Here is a 21,540-nt window from a genome sequence, read left to right on the forward strand (position 1 = left end):
TCTGCTTCTCCTCCCTGAGAAGGTGCTGTAAACAAGCCATCCCAAGAGAGTTGCTGCAGAGAATGAACACATCCTAAATTTGAAATTCCTGGGAACACTGGCTCTGCTTTGGGTAGTCTAGACATAATTAGGAGCTTAAAGCAGCACAGACAGCCAGAAAGAAACAGGTTATTTGACCAGAAGACAGGGTGGGGGTGGGTGGATAAGAAAGGAAAGAAACAAAGAAAAGAAAAAATAATATAATCAAAAGACTATTTGTTTTAAAAAAAAGGAGGCTCAATTTTTAAATTGCTTAGATAACCAGATTTCACCAATTTTCTACTTAGGAGGTTTTAAAAACTTTCAGAAATTAAATATTATAGCAACCGGTGAAATACTACCAATTAAAATTAAGTAAACCATGTACCAATGATCCTAAAGGCACAATAGCTCTGATAATACGCAAATCATGAATACAGATGTAAACCTATGATAATTAGAAAAAATTACCGGAATCAATGTTAAAATACATGACTTCCAAATTCATAAAGATTTCTACCAAAAGACATAGATGCCTATTGCTCCCTTAAAGGGGCGCTTTGTGTCACATTCAGGTTAAAGAATGTAACCTTCCTCTTGGGCATTCTAAAGAGCTTTTGTTTATTTAACCTACTTCATTGCCCAAAGAAATGACAGGGTGGCAGAGCCATGCTTTATGCTGGGCCATACCTGCAGCTCAAGCATGGGACATTTTGCATAATACGGTTCACATAAAAGGCTTTGTTCTCCATCGCCTCACTGCGGCAGCAAACCTCAATTTCACTCTGTCGTCACTGCCTCTCCCAAAGTGATCATTTTTAAACAGATAATACCTTTAACACTGAAGTTAGTTCCTTACCAACATTTATCAATCCCTCTGCCTCACACTCAAAATTATGTACCACCACCAATATATTTTTTTTGTTTTGCAGTACAGATTTCATTTACACCATAACTCCTAAACCCTGAGAGACAAATTTTAAAAGATTTCTCCTTTGCATGCCCACTCTTTTGTCATAGCATGTACATAGCGTATTATATATGTGTATGTGGACGTGTGTGGTGTGCACACGTGCATGTGTGTTCATGAGTGTGCATGTATATACATTTAAACAACAACCTGTCATATTGAGTCATTTCCAACAGTCTATGTCCTCAGGTTACAAATGGACTTGTTGCCAATGAAAGCTTTTTATTTTCTGATAAAATCCTGAAGCCCCAATGCCAGGCAGTATAACATCAATTTCCAGTTTTCAAGGATGTTTTTCCTCACCCTATCTGCTTTACCACCCCCACCCACCCACCCAAACACACACTTCCCCACTCCTCTTACACACACTCACTGTAAATGTCCATCCTTAAACAAAAGACGAAGTTGGGGAAGGAAGGCACCCCACACTGCAGCCCCCCAAAAGGACTTTTCTTAAAAAGTGAGGAAAAGGAAAGAATAAAGGCACTAGAGATGCAGCTTTCCACCCCCATGGTTCAACAAGGAAGACTGTGTGGATGCTCAGGCTCAACCAGATTCATTTTAGAGTCCCGCCCTGCAACTCGACCAGACATTGATTTTTCATTTTCCTAAAATTATAAATATTTATCAATCTTCCTTTCCAGCTGGAAGAATAACAGGGAAAAGGATTCGAAATGGACCAGCCTGCCTAACTCATTCCTCCGTGTGCCATCTCTGCAGCTAGATGGACAAAACAATCCTCTACCTGGAAATCCTTTTTTTCCCCCCATTATCTTTTTATAAGTCACGCCTTGTCTTTCTGCACTTCAGGTAATATTAGCTCTCCAGACACGTATCCTAACGCGAAGTAAATTTCCGGGCGTTTCACAGTGGTACCTACCAAGACCGCACGCTCTTCTACCAATCTAGAGCCCAGGCAAGCGCGGTCGGTTCCCTCTTCCGTGGTGACACCTGGACAGGCCGGGCCTGCAGCCTCCGTCAGGTGGCAGACGGCTCGGCCAACCTGTGCCTGCTCCCAAAGCACGGCGGGCGAGACACCCCCTTGCTTATTCCCACCCCATTCCTGGCTGAGGCTCCCTCCACGCGGGAACGAGGCAGCAGAGGCGCCCTATATAGAACCAGAGGTGGGGACGGCTCTTACCTGCGCGCTGGTACTGGATGCACCCGCGGTCGCCGCTGCCACCGCTCACGGCCCCGAGGACCTAATGCCCCCCGGAGAAGAGAGGAGCGGGAGACGGGGCAGGGGAAGAAGGAGAAGAAGAAGGAAAAGATGGAGAAAGGAGCGGAAGGGAAGAAAAGAAAGAGGAGAGGAGAGGGAGGAAGATGCTGCTGCTGCTGCTGCCGCCGCCGCTGCCACCGCCGCCGCCGCCCCGGCCCGGGAGCCCGCGCAGCCCCAGCGTCCGGCCCAGTCTGAGCGCCGCCCCCGCCGCCCGCTCCGGCGGCAGCCGGCCCCGCCCCGCCCCGCCCCTCCTGTCCCCCCCGCCCCAAGTCCCGCCCGGCTCTGCCACCACCGCAGTGTCCGGGCGGGGGAGAGCCACTGCCACGCCCCCTGCCGCAGCCAGCCCGCCGCCCTGCGGGAGCCACGAGCGTGGCAGCCTCACAGCTCCTGCCAAGCCGCGGCCACATGCGGTCATGGGGATGCGGGAGCCTTCCATAGAATTTCCCCTCCACCGCCACCCGCAAAGGGAGGCCCATGAGGTCGGGACAGAGACCCCAGAAGACCTTCCTCACCCACGTCCTTAGGGAAGTCAGTTTTCGAGTCCCCCACAAACACCCCTCCTTCCCTCCTCTATCACTGTGGGCCAGAGGCGCCTGTCACCGCTCTGGGGACGAGACTCACTGGCCTTGCCTCCACAAGGCTAACAACAGTTGCATCCAGAAACGACAGAAGAAAATAGGGGGGAGCAGGAGAAAAGAGAACACCTCTTGCCTGTACTAAAAGACCAATGGCTGAGGGTGTAGAGAATTCTAGACCTAGTTCCGTCCACTAATCACTCATTCATTTACCCATTCAACAAATGTTAATTGTGTTTGATTACGCATCAGGCCTTGTTCTAGGCACTGTGGACACAATCTGTAAATGAAACCGAATAACACTGCTGCTCCCCCACCTCCAAAAAAAAATACCCTCCTGCTTTCATGGACCTTGCAGTCCAAAGAGTCAGCCGGTGGTGTGATAGAGAGACAGCTCACTGTAACCTAAATCTCAGCGTATGCATGCGTTAAATGAAGATTTAACAGCATGTCAGCCCTGCCCCTCTGGCATGCTTACTGTGGTGTCATAATTAGATAACAAGGAAGAGTCCGTGAAAAATATGAAGAGCAATACAAATGTAATAGAGAACACAGAAAATGTTGACTTAGAAATGTCATCATTTAAGAAAATCACCACTTAAAAACATTTGAAAGTGGACTGAGAAAACAGATGATTCTTTCCCATGGAATGTTCAGATGAGAGAACAGTACTTTACTGTAAGAGAAATGAAATAAGATGCAACTTTAGAATTGCTTCAAATTGAGTACGTTTTTATGGTTAGCCAAGATGGTGAGATGGGGCTTGTCTAGCTCCCACAGTGCCAATGGAACAGCAGTAATAATTTGGTTTTGTCCCTGAGGTCAGCCATGGAATCATAGAACCATTGAACATGAAAGTTGATTTCTTAGGCATTTGGTCCAACATCTTCTTGATGTTTTTCTATAATTCTTATTATCAAGCTTTTCAAACCAGTTCCCTCTGTTCACATGGAAAAGAGGCCAAAACATGGGATTAGAGACTCTTAACAGAGCAAGATCTGAAATCTTGGCATCCAGAGTCACACCCCGTACTCTGTGCATGTTTTTTCCCTCCACCCAGCTTTATCCCATGTCCCTGGGACACTTGCAGGGAGGTTGGAAGTATCAGGGCACATCCAAGTAGCAGGGAGGTTGCAGTTCTGGCTCGTCCTCAGAAGGAGGTTTTAGGAGACTATGAAATGATACATAGTATATGGAGGGAAGAAAAGAATCAAAGTCCTGCTAGAGTGTTAACCGTTTTCATTCAAGGCCTGGCATGCATGCTGCACATATTCATTGAAAGTATCTCTCCAAACCTATGTAGTCAATTATTGAGTGTTTCTCAGTTTCTATTAACTTTCTGCTATCTGACACAAGGACCAGAGTCCAAAAAAGGAAAGTGCTCCTTCTACCTTCCTTCACTTCAGGCAGAATTTCCCTGGGGCTCCACTAACTCTGAGCTTAAGGTACACAGGCACAACTTTAGGAATTAAACACAATCTTGCCAATCCTGACTGTCTGCAAACCAAAATATTGTTTCGATTATTCCAGCTTTACAGTTAGTCTTGAAATCTGGTATTGCAAGTCCTACAGTCTTATTCTTATTTTTCAAAATTATTTTGAATTGTCTAGTCCTTTGCATTTTCATAGAAATTTTGGTGCCAACTTGTCCATTTATATAAAAAGGGTGTTTTTAAGTTAAAATTGTGCTGAGTTTGTAGGTCAATTTTTAGCAGAATTGCTATCTGAGCAATATTGAGTCTTTCAATCTGTGAACATGATGTAGAGTTCTACTTATTTAGTCTTCTTGATGTTTTTCTATAATTCTTATTATCAGGCTTTATTTCTCAGAGCAGTTTTATGTTCACAGAAAAATGAAATAGAAAGTATAGAGTTTCCAATATATTTCCTCCCCCTCCCCCCACCCACAGTTTCCCCTATTATTAACATCTGCATGGATGTGTTATATTTGTTACAATGTATGAACCAAACTTCAGATATTTTTATTAATAAAGCCATAGTTTAGTTTAGGTCTCACTTTTGGTGTGGCTTTGGGGGTTTTGATAAACGCATACTATCATGTCTCCACCATTACAGTATTATACAAAATAGTTTCACTGCCCCCAAAATCTCCTCTGCTCTACTTGTTCCTCTCCTCATCCTTGTCTCCTCCCTGCCCAGGAGTCATATAGTTAAAATCACACATTACATAGCTTTTTCAAACTGGTTTCTTTCACTTAGCAGTAAACATCTGCAATTTCTCCTTTTGATAGCTCATTCCTTTTAACCTCTGAATAATATTTGACTTTATCAACATACCAGTTTATCTACTCATCTACTGAAGGACATCATGATTACTTCTAATTTTTGACAATTATGAATAAAACTGCTATAAATGTTCAAGTTCAAGTTTTTGTGTAGACAATTGTTTTCAATTCATTTGGGTAAATACATAGGAATGCTATTGCTGGATTTTATAGTAGACTATGTTTAGCTTTATAGGATACTGCCAAACTGTCTTTCAAAGTGGTTGAACTTTTCCACCAGCAATAAATGAAAATTTCTGTTGCTTCATATTCTCTACATCACTTAGCGTTGTCAGTGCTATGGATTTTAGCCTTCCTAATAGGTGTATACTTGTACCTCATCGCTGTTTTAATTTGCAACTCCCTAATGACATATGATATTGAACATTTTCTCATCTTTATTTGCCACTGGTGTATCTCCTTGGTGAAGTGTCTATTCAGATCTTCAGTCTATTTTTTAAAATTGAGCTGTTCTGTTATGCCAAGTTTTAAGTATTCTTTGTATATTTTGGATATAAGTCCTTTATTAGAGATGTGTTTTGCAAATATTTTCTCCCAGCTTCTGGCTTATCTTTTCACTCATTTAATAGTGTCTTTCACAGAGCAGAATTTTTTAATTTTAATGAAATTTTTTATCTCATAGATCATGCTTTTGAGGTCATAGTTAAAAACTCATTGTCAAACCCAAGGTTACTAGGATTTATTTTTCCTATGTTATCTTTTAAAGTTTAACAGTCTTGTGTTTTATATTGGTCAGGCTGCTATGACAAAAATACCAAAAACTGGATGGCTATAAACAACAAAAATTTACTTCTTACGGTTTCGGAGGTGGGAAATCCAAGAGCATGGCACCAGCAGATTCAGCGTCTAGTGAGAGCCTGTTTGCTCAGGGATAGCAGCTTCTTATTGTGCCTTCACACAGCGGAAGGGGCAAGGAAACTTTCTCTGCCATTTTTATAGACCACTGATCCCATTCATGACGCCTCCACCCTTATGACATAAGAACCTCTCGAATCCCCAACTCTCAATCCCATCACATCAATTTCAATATATGAATTTTTGGAGGGACACAAATATTCAGTTTGATATAGCAAAGCCTATGATTCATTTTGAGTTGATTTTTGTGAAAGGTTCACAGTCTGTGTGTAGATTCACTTTTTGCATGTGTATGTACAGTAGTTCTAGCACCATTTGCTGAAAAGCCTACCTTTTCTCCATCACATTACCTTTGCTTCTTCATCAAAAATCAGTTGACTATATTTGTGTGAGCCTATTTTAGGTCTCCCTCTTCTGTTCCATGGGTCTATTTGTTCCTTGCCAAGGCTACACTGTCTTGATTACTACAGCTGTACAGTAAGTCTTGACATTAGGTAGCATCAGTCCTCCAACTTTGTTCTCCTTCAATACTGCATTGGATGTCCTGGGTCTCATTCCTTTCCATACAAATTTTAGGATAAGTTTATCCATATTCATAAAGTAACTTGCTGGGATTTTTTGGCTGGGATTGTACTGAATCTACAGATCAAATCTGGAAAAACTGACATCTTGACAATATTGAGTTTTCCTATCCATTTATTTATATCTTCTTTGATTTCCTTAATGAGAGAGTTTATTGAGTTTTTTTTTTTTTAGTTTTACACATATTTTGTTAGATTTATATCTCAGTATTATTTTTGGTTCTAATGTAAATAGTATGTTTTTAATTTCAAATTCCAATTGCTCATTGGTGTGTATAGGAAACAAATTGACTTTTTTATGTTAACTTTTTATCCTGTAATCTAGCAATAATCTGTTATTAATTCCAGGAGATTTTTTTATCTATCTTTTGGCATTTTTTACATATACAATCATGTCTCCTGCAAACATACCCAGTCTGTATACCTTTTATTACTTTTTCTTATCTTATTGCAGTAGTGAGGACTTCCAGTATGATATTGACCAGAGAGGTAAGAGGGGACATCCTTGCCTGGGTCCCAACCTTGGGAGAAAACACCCAGTTTCTCACCATTAAATGATGTTAACAAAAGGTTACTTGTAGATGTTCATTATCAAATTTAGAACATTCCCCTCTAAGTTTGTTGAAAGTTTAAATTGTGAATTGGGGTTGGATTTTTATCAAATAACTTTTCTAAACATTTATTTGATATGATCATATGATTTTTCTTCTTTGTCCCTTGATTTGACAGGTAAAACTGTAATGTGTTTGATCTTTCAATGTTGAAAAATTTATACATTGTGGATTAAATTTGCTAATATTTTGTTGAGAAGTTTTGCATCTTTGTTCATGAGGGATATTACCTGTAGTTTTTCATTTCTTATCACTTTTCTCTCTGATTTTTGTATTAAAGTAATGCTGGTCTCATAAAATGAATTGAGTTATGAGTTGTTCCCTCTGCTTCTACTTGCTGGAACACATTGTGCAATATAAAATTGGTGTAATTTGTTATTTTAAATATTTGTTAGAATTCATCAGTGAAACCACCTGAGTCTGTTGCTTTTTGTTAATTATTTGTTAAATGTACTTAATAAATATAGGCCCATTCAGATTGTTTCTTTCTCCTGTGTGAATTTTGATAGATGGCTTCTTTCAAAAAATCGGTCCATTTTGGTATATGTTATTATACATGTAGGCATAGAATTGTTTATGGTATTCTTTTATTTCCTTTTAATACCCATGGGCTCAGTAGCAATGACACCATGTTCATTTCTTTTTTATTTTTTTATTTTTAGGTAATTATTACTTTATTTTTTTTAATTTATTTTCTTTATTTTTTCAAATACATTTGTCTCTGCCTTTCCCCCACCACCTTCCCCTGCCCCTCCCCCTCCCTCCCTCAATCCTTCCCCTTTGGTTTTGTCCATGAGACCTTGCTACATGTTCTCCAAATATTAGAAATATCATTTCTTGTATTATTTCTAATATTAATAATAATAATTAATCATTTCTAATATTAATAATTTTTATCTGTTTTCTTTGTTAAAATATGTAGTGGTTTATCAATTTTATTGATCTTTCAAAATTTGATTTTTGTCAATTTTCTCAATTCCTGTTTTCAATTGCATTGATTTCTGCACTAGTTTTTATTATTAATGCATGTATTCAATATATATTATATATTTATGTGTAATATATTTAACAGTTTTGCAAATATATTTTTAAAATTTTTTGTATCTATGTTCATGAAGGATATTGGTTGGTAATTTTCCTGTTTGTAAAAGCTTTGCTTTTTTGAATCAGTTGTTTCTGGCTTGTGAAATAATTGTTTTTTCCTCCTATTTACTTAAAAATGAATAAAATTAGTGATACTCCCTTAAATGTTTAATAAAATTTATTGCTGAAGTGATATGAGTCTGAAGTTTTCTTTGTGAGAAAGTTTTTTTGTAACAAATTCAACCTTCTTTATAGATATAAGGCTATTTAAAATTCCTTTTTTCTTCTTGAATCAGGTGTAATTTGTGCCTGAAGAATTTGCCCATTTTATATAAATTATTGTCAAATTTGAATTCATGAATTTTATCATTCTTTTTTATCTTCAGGGTCATTTTCTAACATTTAGTGATACCGCTGTTTTCATTCTTACTGATAATGTTTTTATCTCTTTGTAAGTCTATGCAGAAAGAAGCTTATAAATTTTAATGATTTTCAAAGAGCCAGCTTTAATTACATTACTTTTCTCAATCATTTTTTTATTTTATTTTTTCTAGATTTAAATTCAAATTTTCCTTTCTTATTTCTTCATTGTTTTTAATTCACTACTTTTTTAAAGCTTTCTAGGGTGGAAGTTTATATTATTGAGTTGAAACTTTCTTGTCTCCTAAAATAAATATTAAAACTATAAACTTTGCTCTAGGTACTGTATTACCTGCATTCCACAAGTTTTGATATGTTGAGTTTTTGTGATCATAGAGTTCAATATACATTGTTATTTCCTTTGTGACTGTATAATATGCACATATGCTTAGATTTGAAAGATATTAATTGATAAATTTCTATTTAATTCCATTATGGTAGAAAGTATATTTTGTTTATGGTCCAGTGTGGAGTCTGCCTTGATTAATGCTTTATGTGGCCCTAAAAAGTATACATCAAAAGTTGCCTTAAAATGTATGAGAGACTTAAATGTAGGAGAATTATAAAGGTAGAGAAACACAAGGGAGAAAACCATGTGGCTTCTGATTAAGCAAAGACTTTTTAGGTATGTTATCCAAAGTATGATACAAAATGAAAAATGTTTTGCTAAATTGACATTACTAAATGTAAAAGCTTTCACTCTTAAAAGATTTCATTAAGGAAAAAAATAAAAGCCAAACACTGAGAGAAAGTTCTTACAAATCATCGTTGAGGAGGCCATCAAGAGGACCTTGCTGCAGGTTGACTCTGGAGCTGGACTCAGCAGATCAGAGGCTCCTCACCCCTCCCCCATCCTTGAAATATACATTCTATTCACAATCTCCACAGTGGGGAATGCAGCCTTAAGAGAGCTATGTGTTTTTCAGACCATCTGGATGGTATATATATATGACTGAACCCAGTTAAGGCCTCTATACATAAACTTTTAAGATTCTGGCAGGCAGGTGTGGAGATCTATTTGTGTCATGGCTGCCCAACATAGGCTTTATAAATAAATTTTATTCCTTATTAAACTTGTTACCCACCGATCTGGAATAGCCTTCCTCTTTCTTCAATATCTCCTTCTCCTCTGTGTATGGGGGCTAGTTTCAGATTTCAGCAGGGAAGTCCCCAAGTTTTCCAACCAACAATTGGCAAGCCAGCCAGGAGACTGGAGAAATGGGTCTTGAGAAAGTGGCATCAGCTTCTCTGTGGGAAGGGGGTAGTCCATGTGTTAGATGCTTGTGGACTTCCATATGAGTACAAACTTTGTCTTTGGTGAAAGAGAAAACAATTGTTTTATATAACACTGATGTCTTTTCAATTATCTTTCTTATTGACTTTGTACTACTTCAAATTTCATGCAGCATTCTTTTCCTAGTTTCTTGATTTAGAAGGTGAGATTCTTTTCTAATATTTGTATTTAGGACAATAACTAAACATGGCTTTAGCATATATGTCATATGTCAATTATCATTCAGTTAAACTTATTTTCTATCTTCCATTGTGATTTCCTTCTTGACCTATGGGTTGTTTAGTATTGCTTTATTTCCAAACATTTTAGTATTTTTTTACATTATAATTTTGTTATTGATTTATAGGTTTAAAAAATAATTTCTCTACTGTGATCAAAGAGCATACTCTTTTGAAACCAAATACATGTTTAATTTTGCCAAATAGCTCATTTGCACTTAAAATGATGTATAACCTGTAGTTGATCAAGTCAATATATATGTGATTAATTTTTAATTTATGTTTTAAGTCTCTTTACTGATTTTTTGTTAGCTTGTTCTGTTAGTTTCTGAGGGCCAGGTGTTGAAATCTCCCAGTGATTATTTAATTTTTATTTTTATTCTACCAATTTTTGGTTTACATACTTGAGGCTATACTAAACACATTCAGAATGATTATATATTCTTGGTTATTTTATAATTATGAATTATTCCTCTTTTTGCGGTGAGGTCTTAAAACCCACATTGTCTCATATTAGTACACCTCCACCAACTTTCTTTTGGCGAGTGTTCACATGGCAGATCCTTTTCTATCCTATTTCTTTTAAGTATTTTTATGTCCTTTAAAGTCATGAGAATTTTGTATTGAGTTGAATTTTGTTCTTTTTCCAGTATGACAATTTTGGTCTGTTTTATCTGTTTCCATTTAAAATTCATTTACTTTGAGGTTTAAATCTACCATCTTATTATTTGTTTTATATTTTTCCAAACTGTTTTATCTTCCTTCCTTCTTTATTCCCTTTACCTGAATTAATTAACTACTTTTATTTCATATTATTACCACTATTAGATTGTTAGCTGTCTATTCATTTGTTGACCTTTCAGTGGTTATGCTAGTGATTGCAACCTGCATGCACCCTTTTACCACTTCCTGGAAATGGGAGAAGTCTAGAACATTTTAATTCCGTTTATATTCCTTCAAGTCATATGCAATTTTCTTTTTTCTTTTTTTTCTTTTGCTTTGAAAAAACAAGGTTTATTTCTCACAGGCCCTGGCAAGTACACAGCATGCTCAGAGCCACACAGAAAGGTTCAGAGACACACAGAGAGAGAGACAGACAGACAGAGAGAGAGTGCGGGTAAGACCTGGGGTTTGGCTTTTACTGAGGTTGAAGGTGGGGGCCTAGGGTTTTGCAATTCACTATTTATTGATGGATTACAAACATAAGAACAAGAATTAAAGTGTGGGAAGCGAAACTCAAGGCCATTGTAGCAGTCAGTTCCGCAGGTCACGCAAGGCTTTCCAAAATGGGAGCTACATGGGGTGCGGGTAGGGGGCAGTCCGGCTCTTCATCTAGTTGTTAATTCCAGATGGGTGTCTTTGACATGGAGTCCTTTGCTGGGAAAGGCCCCCTGCTCCGGGTCAGGCACGCTGTGTGCCGGAGAGCGATCGAAGAGGAGGCACAAACAAAGGTACGAAGATCTGGACGCCCGTCCCCTGTTGTGAGAAGCAAATGCGTTAATTCGCATCTGGAGAACAGCATCTGGCCCAGTTGGGGTTCCCTCTACGTTGGTGATGATTGCGCTGGTAGCTCTCGGAGCCTGGGCAAGCCTCTTAACTCCTCTGGACGGTAGTTCCCCCATCCTTTTGCAGCCCCAAAGGGATAAATGGATCTAGATGCTGAACATCCACAGCTGCTAATGACCCCGGACTGGAGGCATTAAGGACGGACATTACGTTACTTCCTGATGGAAACACGAAGCACCATAAGGTTGTCTTGCATCATCCGACCTCACTGCTCGCTCTTTCTGTCTTTAGTGTCTCTCTCCCTCCACTCAGAGGGACGCTCCCGTATGCAATTTTCATATATTTTATTTCTCTGGATATTTTAAACTCCAGAAGACCTTATTATTGTTGTTGTTGGTTTATATTACCAATATTCATTGGAGCTACTTTCATACAGATCTATGCTTATATTTTGTCCAGCTCTTTTAATTCTTCTTGAAGTGTAGAGTCAGTCTGCAATAAACTATTCTACAATTACTAGAAGCTGAAATCTCTAACATCCTTTTCCACCATTTAATCTTGACTTTTTCTACGGAAAACAGGAGTACTATGTCTAAAACACCTTGCAGTAAACAAAAACCAAATTAAAATACATTAGGCAGAAAAGTTACTATATTTAATATAGTAACGAAAACACTAACACATTTTAGACTAAGTAGAATATGGGGCTCAGTCCTGGCTTTCAAATGAGAATGAGAAAATAACTTCTGGATTGGCCAGTTAGGAGAGCTCTTACCTCTGTAACAGCTACAAACCTGATAACCATGAAGCTACTACTTTAACTAATGATTGTAAGAATGTTGCTCTAAATGAAATCCAATGATCGGGGAACTACTTTTGTTCATACCACCACTGCTTCTTGACAATTATGCCGCCAGTGGCGGATGCAGAAAAATCCAACATTTCCTTAGCTACACTACTCAGCAGCAAGAGCCAAATCACCAACTTTACTTCCTTCTAAGTGGCAGGAAGTACTGATTATTATGCTAAGTGAAATAAGCTATCAGAGAAAGACAAATACCATATGATCTCACTTATACGTGAAATTTAATAAACAAAATAAACTGATGAAGAAAATAGAAACAGAGTGACAGGTACATGGAACAGACTGACAGCTATTAGAGGAGGTTTGGGAGACTAGAAGAAAAAAGGTAAAGGGATGAAGCAAATATATATATATATATATATCACATATACACAATTATATACTTAACACATTTATTTATAACATATACTTAACAGTGTGGTGACAGCGAGAGGAAAAGGGGAGGAGTCCCCAAGTAGGGGAGCAGGGAATGGGGACATAAAGAGGCTTTGCTTGGAGCAATGGGCGTATGATGCAGTGTGCAGTTGATGTTTTATTGAGTTGTACACTTGAAATCTGCATGGTTTTGTAAATCAACGTCACCTCAATAAATTCAATAAAAAATAACATAAATGGCAGGAAGTATTAAACATAATCTCTAGAACCCTCTCTATGAGAGAATGGGGCATGTGTCTAATTTGGTTTTCTAAACTGCAGTGTGTAATGGCAGGATGAGGTTGGAATAACTGCTGTGTGTCAATTTATCATGTCTAAATTGATTAAACTGTAATGTGTAAGCAACTTGTTTTCCAAATATGAGTCATTGTGATTTAGTTCTTCTTAATGTTCTTTATACTTAGCATTCCAAAAGAAGCCATTTCATAATGAGACAGTATTATAGAGAATTAATAAACCTTCCCTTGCGCAGAGCACCTTTTTCTGTTCTATCTGAATGATACTCTCTCACTGGTCAAGGATATTCTAGCTGCCCCTCCCACTTTGCAAGGCAATGTGTGGTCAACATGAGATGAGACGTTATTCTTGTGAAGTGACATTGCTATGAAGATGTGTAGGATAAATATGACAGCACAGGACCCATCAGCTGTAAGTGCCAGAGAAGCAGGGGAGCCCCTCCATGTTTTTCTTGTCAGGTGCTGAGAAGCCCACGTTTAACACTGTCGGCAGCACCACGGAGCTGTTCTTGCCATTGGAAAGGGAGTCAGAAACACGAGTACTATTGTGCTGGAAACAGCTCAGGGTCAACTGTTCCTAACATGGAAGCCCGTGTGCCCCAAGGCCAAAAAGGACTAGTTCAGAGGTTTTGTATTTTTCCACCAACAAACAACAGTACTTTTGTGCAACATTTAAGCCCTAAATTATGGTCATTATCATTGAACATACCCCAATTTGGGGCAATGTTCGAGAACTTTTGCCCTACCTCCATTTCTGCAGAAAATGTTTCAAACTCTGCTTCCACTGTCTATTCATTTTCCTTGTGCCAAGTAATATTTGTAATATGTGAAAGTAAAATAAATAAAAAATACAAATATATACAAGTTTTCTAACACATTACAGATCTCTTACATTCTCTTCCTAACTTCTCAGACTTTCATTCTTGCAAGTCCACCTAATCAAACACGCAGACTCCCTAGTTAAAACATCAATGCATATTTGTAGGATGACCTCATACTCAGAGTAGCCAATATAATTAAGAAAAGCATTTCCTGTTTGAGTGCCATTTTTCAAAAAGCATATTACTTGACAAGGTCATAAGACAAGGTTTGCAAATATGTAGAGGCCAAAAAATTCTGCAGATTGCTGCGGTACTCTGAGTAAGTCTTTGTGCTTTAATCAATGGGATTAAGAAATGCAGAGATAAATGCAGTTTGCCATAAGTTGAAGAGCACCAGAAGCCTCCTAGGCACATATGCTGCCCCCACCAGTCCATTGCCATTTTATTGTGAGATCACTAGGGAGAAAGAGAAAAAACAGTTTGATAACTATACTATCTTCTAAAATATATTCTACATTCAAAGGTATATTATTTCTCAAATTAAAGCAGTAAGACATAACACAATACTAGTTCCTTGAACAGTGAATCAATTTGTATATCATTTATTTTCATTTATCTGTTTTCACATGAAAAATTCAGAACTATCAGTTTAAAAATGTAATAAATTAATTTTTGCTTTAAATATAATAGAATATACTCATACCTCACTATTGGGTAATTTTTATTATTTATATCACACTAAAATCCAAGTCAACATTTGAAATATTGACCAAACTGCATTTTAAAATGTATATTATTTATTGCCTAGTTTTTCAAACTTTATTCTTAAAGAAAGGTTCACAGAAAGTCAAAATAATATGCCTGACATTGCTCTAAATTGAGCTACTGAAACACAGCAATGAAGCCCTCTAAAGATCAGTTTCATTAAAATATGCTTTTTTAAGGAGAAGCTGGTGGATGCCATGAATCAAGAGGAATTTGAAAATTCATCTGCAAAACAAAGCCACACAAAGTGAAAGGTGTATTATGTGCAACAGTTGTTTCTTTTGTTAATAGGTTGAGCTGATAAAAGTCAGTTACGATAGTTTATCTTGATTGATACATAATTTAATCCAAGTTTGTCATATTAAGACACAAAGTGAACACTGTATTTTCTCCTTAAGAATAAAAGGTGAAGAAAAAGTAACAACGTTATTATTATAATGAATAGTGTGGCTATTTTGTGAAGAATGCTTTCTGCTTGTGAAAACCTTGCAAGACAGAAGGTCTTGAACGTTTCATGAGGCGTTCCGAGTGCACAGTCTAACAAAGAATACCACAGAAGCTCCTCCAATACTGTGTTCAGTATGAGAACATGAGAGGCAATGGTATTTGGGGAAGAAGTGTCAAGTTTGCAATTGTCTAAGTGTGAACGGGAGAGCATTCCCAACAAATTTCTTTCCCTTTTAACATATCTTTACTTAATATTATTCTCTTTTTCAACCCATTGAGTTTCCATTTATTTCTGTAAAAGCTGGTTTTCTTTTTATGATTCTTTCTGAGAAGGACAGGGTGTTTTATTAGAGTGCCCACTCCCTTGTATGTAAGCACTTGGGGGTTTTTCTAACATTTACCAATATAGTATGAGATATTCAAAGTGTACAAAAAGCAATTCTTTCTTATGTTGATACAAGTTGGTAGGATGTTAGCTGTGTGTAGGTGATAGCATCAAAAAATATTCTCAGTTAAACTGTACCAAATAAAGTTTTACAATTTTTTCAAGGAATTATTGATCTATGTGGAGGCTTACAGCTTCTCATTATTTGAAAAATAAGAGATAGGAGTAGTTAAAATTTGCTTCATTAAAAATTTAGTTTTATCAACCATATATAAAAAATTAAGAAAATGTAAACAATGACAAATAAATCAAAGAAACATTCCACTTTCTCACGTTTCTATTTCTTTAAATTTTGCACTAGAAGTACCACAGCTTTACTCTTTATAAAGATCAGTAAGCTGTTGCTATTAATGCTTTGTTCAACGTAATTCAGAAAGCTATTAGTATATATGGAATACAAGGCATTGTGCTGGATGCCATGGAATATACAAAGACAAACCAAATTAACAGTTAGGTTTTATAGGGAAAAAAATGCATTTCTTTGTATGCTTTACTCATACCTTCTCTTTGTTTTAGTCACAGTAGTCTAGTGAATGCATCTTGTTTTATAAATGCCACATCAGCGGTCACCTGATGGCTGACAAAGTGGAGTGTAGTAATGACAGCTAGAAATTAATCGATTTTACAAATCTCGTCTTGCAAATCAAAAAATAGTAAATTTTTCATGCTTTTGTTATGAGCGAATTGGCCTAAAAGTTGTTTCTCTTGTTGATGACGCTCAGTGACACCAGCAAAGTCACTTTTTAATCTCTACTAGATAATTACCTTCCGCTGTCCTTTTGTGCAAATGCATGTATTATTCTCCGGTGTTTCTTCCTTTACACAGACTGCTCTTCAAACTTGGCATTCTTAAATCTATTGCTATTTTTTCCCCAACATTTCTTTGTTACCAGGCACTCTAAACCCAATGTTCTAGTATGTCTTATTTCCCCATATGCTGTTTTAGAATGTGATTGTCCTTATATCTCTCTTGAAATCATTTTTTCTTGTTATGAATATTTCTCCTTGCTAGGTCAACCACAGCATGATTTGATGTCTCCTTGGCAACTGCATGGTCTTAACATTTCTCAGTATCTTTTTTTTTACTCCCACTCATCACATTTTCACTTTCTCTTTCTAATTGTTAATCTTTGAAATGTCTTCCGACCTAGTCCTTATCTTTGTTTTATCCAGTGTTAATTATCCACATTCTCATACATATTCTACATCTCCATCTTTTAATGGCATTAGTTTTTTTATTGTGGAACAGGATTCAGATCTATTTAAGCCACAGATAAACCTCTCCCACAATTCCTTGGGCTGGGTTAATAGAGTTTACAGTTTCCAACTAAACTGGAAGTTGGTAAGTGAGAGTGATGCCTGATATTCTTATATCAAGGGTATGTGACCTATTTTAATTACAGATACAAGACAGAAATTGAGGCAGTCAATCATGTTTTATGAGCCTGCCCTGTCTTAGAACTGAGCTGCTGTCCTAATCAAATTTTAGATAGTAGAGTATTTAAAATCACAAAGAATATCTAAGTTTAATTCAGCTCTACCTCTTACCAGCTGTGTGATGTTGGACAAGATATACAAACTCCCTTGTCTAAAGTAGGAAAATAATATTCTTTTCGTTGAATGATTAGAAGGATTGACTGAAATAATTAAATGTATGGCAAATTGTTAAGAACTTACTAGACAGTGGTTTTTAATGAATAAGATCTTCTAGCCACATGGGGTAATTTGAGGCCTCTATTTTGAGTAGATTTAGGCCACATCCATTTATAGTTGACTTTCTAACTTAATCTTAGAGCACCTTACAGAAAAAAAAAAAAACAAAGGAGTACTTTGACTCATTTTATTGCCCCTTTTATTAATTTATTAAACCCTGAAATGTACATGTTTTTCATTACCTTCTTTGTAGCTCAAGAAACAAGCTTTACTAAATACTTAGTATTTCAATATCCTTTGCCTAAGGAGAGTGGAGAAAAACACCATATCCAGTGTTTGAGAGTAAGGATGTAGAAATACATCTTTTATTATAGTGGTTTTTCATTAGTTTATTTTTAGTTTCTCTTGTGTTGAAAATTTTGCAATTTTCACAGGCATACAACATAGAGAATAAAACATTATGCTGCAAGGTTTGCAAGGTATTTTTATGCATTGTTATGTTTTCTGTAGTAATGAGTAATTCTTTCCTTCTCTGGGCCTTGGAATTTTCCAGGCCAGCATCACTTTACAGCTATGGCGTAGGCACATCATCACATGGAGGGGGGTGTGAATGGAGAGGACATGTCCCCACTCCCTTGACTTTGGTTGCTGACTGCCCACAGTTCTTCATGAGCCTTCAGCGCATCTCTTATCTTGCTGAGTCAAATGTAGCTGACATCCTGTTAGATTTAATTTTATATTGGATGTATGTACAGTTTATTCAGAACTCATTGATCCATTATTTTGAAATATCAATCTTCTAAAGGGATATGTCATAATTTGTTATTTTTTTTCTTCTGGCTACCCATGAATATATGACCTTGTGGTCCTTGGGTAGATTTCATATGAATGCAGCACACCCAAATCCCTCGGTACTGACATCATCTCATATTTCTATGTCCTTCTCTCTTCATTGGTAATGCTTGTCAGTGTTCTCTCAAAGGAATTGGTGCCAGAGTTATTTCTGGCCTCTATCCAAAGACTGGAATGTTCTGAAATGTTTTGTATATCTTATTCCAATCACCTACATGTAATATATGTTGTTCATTTTCATTGAAGTTGCATCAGTTAAGGATATAATGTTGTGATCTCAATTTTTTTCCTAACTCCTATCCTCAGTGTGAAGTTAAAATTTTATCAGGTATATATATATATATATATATATATATATATATATATATATATATACACCTGCAACTTATATATATATAAGTCTGCAACTTTTATAAATATATGGTCTGCAACTAAGCCACTTCTATTTTTTTTACCTTATATTTTCTTTCTTGAACCAAATATAAGTGACTAAAAAACCCTACAAATGGACATGCCTTTTGAGCAGAAATTCCATCTGCATTTACAAGCACATAAAAAAGAAAAATGATATTTTGTGTTAGAAATATTCGTTGTAACAATGACAACATTTGGGAGTAACTGAAGTGATTAACATGTGAATTGCTTTAATAAATTTTAGTAACATTATAATAAAATATTATGCAGCCATTAAAATGATAAAAAAAATCTCAGTGGCACCTAGTATACACTAGGCACTGTGCCAAGTACTGTATGCAAAATCCCATTGAATTTGTAAATCAGTACTATGAGGTAGGTACTTTTATTATTTCCATTATATTTATAAGACAATTAAATGTTAGAGAAGGTGAATAAGCTAAAATAAACAAGTAGAAAGTAGCAGAAATTAATTCCAGAAATTCTGACTTCAGAGCGTGGGTTCTTGACCTACAGCCTGTCTTGAATTTTTAATAGAGAAGAAATATTCATAGTATTCATGGGATTTATTATATACAATGAAAAGAAATAAAACGTCTTTATTTTATTTTATTATATTTTCTAAGTGCCTATTGTACAAATTAATGTATAATAAAATAATACATGTTGAAATAAAAGTATGACAAATATGTAAAGGGTATTAATACAAATTAATATATAAATATAAAATATTTACTTGATTTTTCTTTCTGGTCATGGTGCTTCAAAATTCTTTCCAAAGCAGATATTCTTTGTAATATGGTCAAAGGGCTCAGTGCCATGAGTGTAGTTTTCCATTCCATTTCTGTTCAATACTATAAATATTTATCATTCTTATTCACCATGTCCCCCATTTTATAACAACGAATTAGACACCTCTTTGGATGTACATCAAGTACACTTTCTACTTTGTAGCCAACAAAGTAAAATGCTCCTTCAGTGTTATTTTCTCTCAAATGTAATGGGACTCAATAACCACTCTTTCTTTTCAAAATCCACTGTAATTATTTTTCAGGTACATTTTATGGGTTCCCTCTAACCAATATATAAAAGCTGGTGATTTTGTTACTAAACATACTATACTCATTTGTTTAATCAAAATCATTCTTACAAAAGTGAATAGAAACAACCTAGAACTTTATCTTTCTTCCTTCAATATACCTAAATGCTTTATTCATTCAGTGATCCTTCTTTTAATTATTGTCAATTAGCTCATCTCTCGCGCGTGTTCATATATATGTACATGTTATATATGTTACATAAAACCTATGTTACAACAAAATTAACAAACTTATTTCTAAAAAAGAAGAACAATAGGGAAGTTAACAATCAACATTCTATTAACATATCTCCTGCTAATGATAGTCATAAATTAACACAAAATTTTCTTGTAGTAGAAAGAACAGATTGCTGTTTTGAGAGTCAAGATGCTGATGAGTGAGACCCTCATGGTGGTGGTAAAAATGGGTGCAAATGCATGGATTCCAGTGTGGTTGGGGACAGTACCTGGTAGGTTTGTAATAAATAATTCTTGAATGAATAAATAAGCTAATGAATATGCAAATTACTAAAATATTTGCCCTCAGGTAGCACATACTCTAATTCTGAAGATACACACACAAACTATTATAATCAGAATTATTTTAATATCACTTTCACTGTGTGAATCTTGGACTAAATAAGCAAAAAATTTTATTCAATCCATTCATCCTCATATTTGGGGGGAAAGATTAAAAAATCTTTTTATTTAAATGTCAAAGAAAAATCAAGATTAATATGAAGATTCTACAAGGGAGTTGCAGTTGATCCCTACAAGACCTGAGAGTGAAGCAGATAATAAGCATGTCTTAGCAGTACTGCAATACAACTTGATACATATTTTAACTTTGGTGGTTTTACTCTTCCAACGTTTTTTTTAAAAAATAGTCATGGATCAAATTATCATTAGAAGAGAAATATAGAAGTTAACAAAATAAAAAAGGACATAGAATCATGCTCTTTAGATTCACAAAAAATAATGATAACTTCTATTTCATAATTATTATATGTCAGACCCTGGGCAAAGCACTCAATATACATTATATTACTTAATAATGATAATTAACAAATAGATAACACATATAATAAAAATTGACTAGTAACTTAAAGTCTTTTAAATATGTATTCTAATATATAAACATAAATGCTTACTTTAACAAATGCTAACTGTTTATCAGTGAATTTGTCCAAGTATATATTGATATACAATGATGAAGAGTTTCATTCCAGTATAATACAATTTTTGAATCATCAGGCAAACAGGTAACTACAAATAACTAGTTGATAAAATTTTAGTCCACTCATTTTTTAATAATATTAATTTAAAGCTGTTGGGAAATGTCCTATCTGGTTTCAGGAACTGTAACCCCACTAGCAGGCGGGAGGGTCCCAAGGCTGGAAATAATCAGGGAGACCTTGGAGAAACAGGCTCTTGAGGAGACATAACCCATCCCCCTGACAGGGGTATAGCTCCTGCCTCTCTGCTTTGCCCTGTGATGATTGCTTGTTGATGACAGGCACATTTTCTCATGCTGAGATAACAAGCTAAGCCAGACATCAATCGGGTACAGGCAGCAGACAAGAAACTGGGGGACACGGAGAAAGGGCAAAAAGGCCCGCACCCCTCAGCTCAGCTTGGACATGGCCGGGTCCACATTCTATTTGAAAGAAGTCTCCTTGTCTCTTGGTGCTCCCTCCCTCCGCCTGACTCAGGCTCGAAATAATACTAGAATCAGTCCTAAGCCAGATCTGGCAGTTCCCAGGGAAATCAGGCCTAAAAGTAAATTCTTTAAAGTGTGCTTTGTTCTTCCCTCAGAAGCCCTAGCCAGCTCATGCTGGGAAGGAAATATACGTTATTCCTAGACCCGAACCCT

At 36.4% G+C, this 21,540-nt stretch overlaps 1 protein-coding gene across 26 annotated transcripts in view; it reads right to left on the reverse strand.

Annotated features, from left to right (window-relative positions):
* Positions 1-2,340, reverse strand: part of MAP2 (microtubule associated protein 2) — a 261,553-nt gene extending 259,213 nt beyond the window's left edge. For all 26 annotated transcript variants that reach the window (XM_054585712.1, XM_054585741.1, XM_054585735.1 and 23 more), the window contains exon 1: positions 2,130-2,340. The gene's annotated coding sequence lies outside the window, so the exon portion shown is untranslated. The remainder of the gene's footprint in view (positions 1-2,129) is intronic.
* Positions 2,341-21,540: the final 19,200 nt, after the last annotated feature.

Source organism: Pteronotus mesoamericanus, unplaced genomic scaffold (genome assembly GCF_021234165.1).
Source record: "Pteronotus mesoamericanus isolate MK-2021 breed Mesoamerican mustached bat unplaced genomic scaffold, CSHL_Meso_final contig_90, whole genome shotgun sequence".
Taxonomy (NCBI): domain Eukaryota; kingdom Metazoa; phylum Chordata; class Mammalia; order Chiroptera; family Mormoopidae; genus Pteronotus; species Pteronotus mesoamericanus.